This window comes from Eubalaena glacialis, chromosome 18, assembly GCF_028564815.1.
Source record: "Eubalaena glacialis isolate mEubGla1 chromosome 18, mEubGla1.1.hap2.+ XY, whole genome shotgun sequence".
Classification (NCBI taxonomy): domain Eukaryota; kingdom Metazoa; phylum Chordata; class Mammalia; order Artiodactyla; family Balaenidae; genus Eubalaena; species Eubalaena glacialis.
This window is the reverse complement of record NC_083733.1, coordinates 27,298,985-27,304,548: the sequence shown is the minus strand read 5'-3', so window position 1 is coordinate 27,304,548 and position 5,564 is coordinate 27,298,985. Positions and strand designations below refer to the sequence as shown.

General features: G+C 41.7%; 1 pseudogene; it reads left to right on the top strand.

Annotated features, from left to right (window-relative positions):
- The first annotated feature begins 285 nt into the window (after positions 1-285).
- Positions 286-4,691, top strand: LOC133077635 (uncharacterized; annotated as a pseudogene).
- Positions 4,692-5,564: the final 873 nt, after the last annotated feature.

The window sequence follows — 5,564 nt, the reverse complement described above, 5'->3', positions numbered from 1 at the left end:
CAGTCCCATCTCTTCTGCCCTGTTCTTGTGTCATTGGTTTGTTTTTGACCTTGGGGCAGGACTTTATCCTTTCTAAACTTCATGTTGTCTAAAGTAAATAGCATTTCCAGCATCAAGCTAGACTAGTTGTTTGTTGCCATTTCAATTCCTTGTGCTTTCGGAGAATAGAAAGAGCAGGTAGATTTGGCCCCTTAACCTGGGAGGAAGCTAACAGACATTATAAATAGAGTAGGTAAAAGCTACCATGTCAAAACTGGCTCAGCTTCAGGGCTTTACATGCCTAAGATGTGGCGGCGCGCTCCCAATCCGGTTCCATCCGGTTCTCCCCACCACCACCCCCCACCCCCGCCGCGGGTCCCCCCAGCTCGGGCGCCGGGAGGAGCTGCAGCGGCCAGGCAGCCTAGCTTCGCGAAGGTTCTCGGGGCGCCGCGGCCCGCAGGCACCCGGCACGCGCCCGCCCCGCCGCCGCGATGCCCAAGAGGAAGGTCAGCTCCGCCGAGGGGGCGGCGAAGGAGGAGCCCAAGAGATGGGCGAGGTTGTCAGCTAAACCGGCTCCTGCAAAAGTGGAAACGAAGCCAAAAAAAGGCGGCAGGAAAGGATAAATCTTCAGACAAAAAAGTGCAAACAAAAGAGAAAAGGGGAGCAAAGGGAAAACAGGCTGAAGTGGCTGACCAAGAGACTAAAGAAGACTTAGCTGCAGAAGATGGAGAAACTAAAAACGAGGAGAGCCCAGCTTCTCATGAAGCAGGAGAGAAAGAAGCCAAGTCTGATTAGTATCACACACCTGGTCCTATCACTGGTCCCTGTCTCCCTTCTTGTACAATCCAGAGGAATATTTTTATCAACTATTTCGTAAATGCAAGTTTTTTAGTAGCTCTAGAAACATTTATAAAAAGGAGGGAATCCCACCTCATCCCATTTTTGAAGTGTAAATGCTTTTTTGTAAGAGGTGAAATCATTTGCTGGTTGCTTATTTGTTGGTACAACCAGAAAATAATGGGATATTGAACATGGGAGGCTTTGTCTTGGGTGTCAGCTTAACATTCCACAGATGGGGGGTAGCTTTTCTATCCTATAATACAAAGCATACTACATGGCAGTTTGGAGTCAGTTGTGCATTTAATGTCTTAAACACTTTACATTACTTCTCTTCCCATGTTGTTTTTGGTAGAATTGTTTCCTAAAGCAAACCACTCACCCCTTGATCTTGGCTCTCCTGGGCAGAATTTTGTGCACTCTGTAACATCTTTGGTCGTGGTAGTCCAGTTCTTCTCGTAACTGTTAATGTGCTGTGAACGACTGACAATTTGAGTATGTAGTGTATATGATATTAAACTGTGAGTGGGACTTACGATGTAACAGCATATCAATATTTGAAGATATTGGTACTTGATATCCTGTGAAGGAAAATTTGCCTCCAAATTTTAAGCTGGAAAGTCCCTGGAATAACTGTTCAGAAAAGAATCACAACTACATGACTTTTTAGATTTTTGGTATGTATGTTGAGAATTGTGTACAAATTGAAATGTGTGTGTACTGATCCTCAAAACAATCAGTAAAATCTCAATTATGGAAAAAAAATGCCTAAGATGTGATTTATAGGGGAAAACTTCACCAAAGAGCCCAGCTCAAAGCAGGGACTGAATTTTTTTTTTTTTTTTTTTTTTGTCGTATATGGCCTTTATTATGTTGAAGTAGGTTCCCTCTATGCCCACTTTCTGGAGAGTTTTTATCATAAATGGGTGTTGAATTTTGTCAAAAGCTTTTTCTGCACCTATTGAGATGATCATATGGTTTTTCTTCTTCAATTTGTTAATATGGTGTATCACATTGATTTACGTATATTGAAGAATCCTTGCATCCCTGGGATAAATCCCACTTGATCATGGTATATGATCCTTTTAATGTGTTGTTGGATTCTGTTTGCTAGTATTTTGTTGAGGATTTTTGCATCTATATTCATCAGTGATATTGGTCTCTAATTTTCTTTTTTTGTAGTATCTTTGTCTGGTTTTGGTATCAGGGTGATGGTGGCCTCATAGAACGAGTTTGGGAATTTTCCTTCCTCTGCAATTTTTTGGAAGAGTCTGAGAAGGATGGGTGTTAGCTCTTCTCTAAATGTTTGATAGAATTCACCTGTGAAGCCATCTGGTCCTGGACTTTTGTTTGTTGGAAGATTTTAAATCACAGTTTCAATTTCATTACTTGTGATTGGTCTGTTCATATTTTCTATTTCTTCCTGGTTCAGTCTTGGAAGGTTATACCTTTCTAAGAATTTGTCCATTTCTTCCAGGTTGTCCATTTTATTGACATAGAGTTGCTTGTAGTAGTCTCTTAGGATGCTTTGTATTTCTGCGGTGTCTGTTGTAACTTCTCCTTTTTCATTTCTAATATTATTGATTTGAGTCCTCTCCCTCTTTTTCTTGATGAGTCTGGCTAATGGTTTATCAATTTTGTTTATCTTCTCAAAGAACCAGCTTTTAGTTTCATTGGTCTTTGCTATTGTTTTCTTTGTTTCTATTCCATTTATTTCTGCTCTGATCTTTATGATTTCTTTCCTTCTGCTAACTTTGGGTTTCGTTTGCTCTTCTTTCTCTAGTTCCTTTAGGTGTAACGTTAGACTGTTTATTTGAGATTTTTCTTGTTTCTTGAGGTAGGCTTGTATAGCTAAAAACTTCCCTCTTAGAACTGCTTTTGCTGCATCCCATAGGCTTTGGATCGTCTTGTTTTCATTGTCATTTGTGTTTAGATATTTTTTGATTTCCTCTTTGATTTCTTCAGTGATCTCTTGGTTATTTAGTAATGTATTGTTTAGCCTCATGTGTTTGTGTTTTTTACGTTTTTTTTCCTGTAATTGATTTCTAATCTCATAGCGTTGTGGTCAGAAAAGATGCTTGATATGATTTCAATTTTCTTAAATTTACTGAGGCTTGATTTGTGACCCAAGACGTGATCCATCCTGGAGAATGTTCCATGCGCACTTGAGAAGAAAGTGTAATCTGCTGCTTTTGGATAGAATGTCCTATAAATATCAATTAAATCTATCTGGTCTATTGTGTCATTTAAAGCTTCTGTTTCCTTATTTATTTTCATTTTGGATGATCTGTCCATTGGTGTAAGTGAGGTGTTAAAGTCCCCCACTATTATTGTGTTACTGTCGATTTCCTCTTTTAGAGCTGGTAGCAGTTGCCTTATGTATTGAGGTGCTTCATATGTTGGGTGCATATATATTTATAATCGTTGTATCTTCTTCTTGGATTGATCCCTTGATCATTACGTAGTGTCCTTCCTTGTCTCTTGTAACATTCTTTATTTTAAAGTCTATTTTATCTGACATGAGTATTGCTACTCCAGCTTTCTTTTGACTTCCATTTGCATGGAATATCTTTTTCCATCCCCTCACTTTCAGTCTGTATATGTCCCTAGGTCTGAAGTGGGTCTCTTGTAGACAGCATATATATGGGTCTTGTTTTTATATCCATTCAGCAAGCCTGTGTCTTTTGGTTGGAGCATTTAATCCATTCACGTTTAAGGTAATTATCGATATGTATGTTCCTATGACCATTTTCTTAATTGTTTTGGGTTTGTTTTTGTAGGTCCTTTTCTTCTCTTGTGTTTCCCACTTAGTAGAAGTTCCTTTAGCATTTGTTGTAGAGCTGGTTTGGTGGTGCTGAATTCTCTTAGCTTTTGCTTGTCTGTAAAGCTTTTGTTTTCTCCATCAAATCTGAATGAGATCCTTGCCGGGTAGAGTAATCTTGGTTGTAGGTTCTTCCCTTTCATCACTTTAAGTATATGATGCCACTCCTTTCTGCCTTGTAGAGTTTCTGCTGAGAAATCAGCTGTTAACCTTATGGGAGTTCCCTTGTATGTTATTTGTCATTTTTCCCTTGCTGCTTTCAATAATTTTTCTTTGTCTTTAATTTTTGCCAATTTGATTACTATGTGTCTCGGCGTGTTTCTCCTTGAGTTTATCCTGTATGGGACTCTCTGCGCTTCCTGGACTTGGGTGGATATTTCCTTTCCGATGTCAGGGAAGTTTTTGACTATAATCTCTTCAAATATTTTCTTGGGTCCTTTCTCTCTCTCTTCTCCTTCTGGGACCCCTATAATGCGAATGTTGTTGCATTTAATGTTGTCCCAGAGGTCTCTTAGGCTGTCTTCATTTCTTTTCATTCTTTTTTCTTTGTTCTGTTCCGCAGCAGTGAATTCCACCGTTCTGTCATCCAGGTCACTTATCTGTTCTTCTGCCTCAGTTATTCTGCTATTGATTCCTTCTAGTGTATTTTTCATTTCAGTTATTGTATTGTTCATCTCTGTTTGTCTGTTCTTTAATTCTTCTAGATCTTTGTTAAACATTTCCTGCATCTTCTCGATCTTTGCCTCCATTCTTTTTCTGAGGTCCTGGATCATCTTTACTATCATTATTCTGAGTTCTTTTTCTGGAAGTTTGCCTGTCTCTATTTCATTTAGTTGTTTTTTGGGGTTTTATCTTGTTCCTTCATCTGGTACATAGTCCTCTGCCTTTTCATCTTGTCTATCTTTCTGTGAATCCAGGGGCTGAATTTATGTTGGGAATTTATTTTGTCATCAGTGCCAGAGTGGCCAGGTCATCCAAATGTTGGCCCCAGATGCTGCAGGCCTCCTCCAATGCCAGCAGAGAGGAGAAGCCCCCAGGCTTCACACCTGTGTGACAGGCACCTCCCTTTAGCCCCCTGGGGCCCCACCCAGCACTTGGTCAAGCGAACTCTCAAGGATTGATAATTCTTTGGCACTTTATTGTCTGATAGGGCTGGGTGGTTTTTTGTTTGTTTGTTTTTGTTTTTAAGGAAGGCGTTCTCTTTTTTTTTTTTAATTAATTAATTAATTAATTAATTTATGGCTGTGTTGGGTCTTCGTTTCTGTGCGAGGGCTTTCTCTAGTTGTGGCAAGCGGGGGCCACTCTTCATTGCGGTGCGCAGGCCTCTCACTATCGCGGCCTCTCTCGTTGCGGAGCACAGGCTCCAGACGCGCAGGCTCAGTAATTATGGCTCACGGGCCCAGTTGCTCCGCGGCATGTGGGATCTTCCCAGACCAGGGCTCGAACCCGTGTCCCCTGCATTGGCAGGCAGACTCTCAACCACTGCGCCACCAGGGAAGCCCCCGGGCTGGGTGGTTTTACAAATGTAAAGCAAGTTAGAGTTTGGAGAGAGCCAATTCCATCCCGGTTCCTCTTTTTACAGAGAAGGCCAAGGCTAGTTTGTGTAGACTTCAGAGTTCTCTAAGTTATGCTTTGTGGAATAGCCTCATGGGAAGTCTCTGTGGGGGCTTCCCTGGTGGCATAGTGGTTAAGAATCCGCCTGCCAATGCAGGGGACACGGGTTCGAGCCCTGGTCCGGGAAGATCCCACATGCCACGGAGCAACTAAGCCTGTGCGCCACAACTACTGAGCCTGCGCTCTAGAGCCCGCGAGCCACAACTACTGAAACCCATGTGCCTAGAACCCGTGCTCTGCAACAAGAGAAGCCACCACAATGAGAAGCCCGCACACCGCAACGAAGAGTAGCCCCCGCTCGCTGTAACTAGAG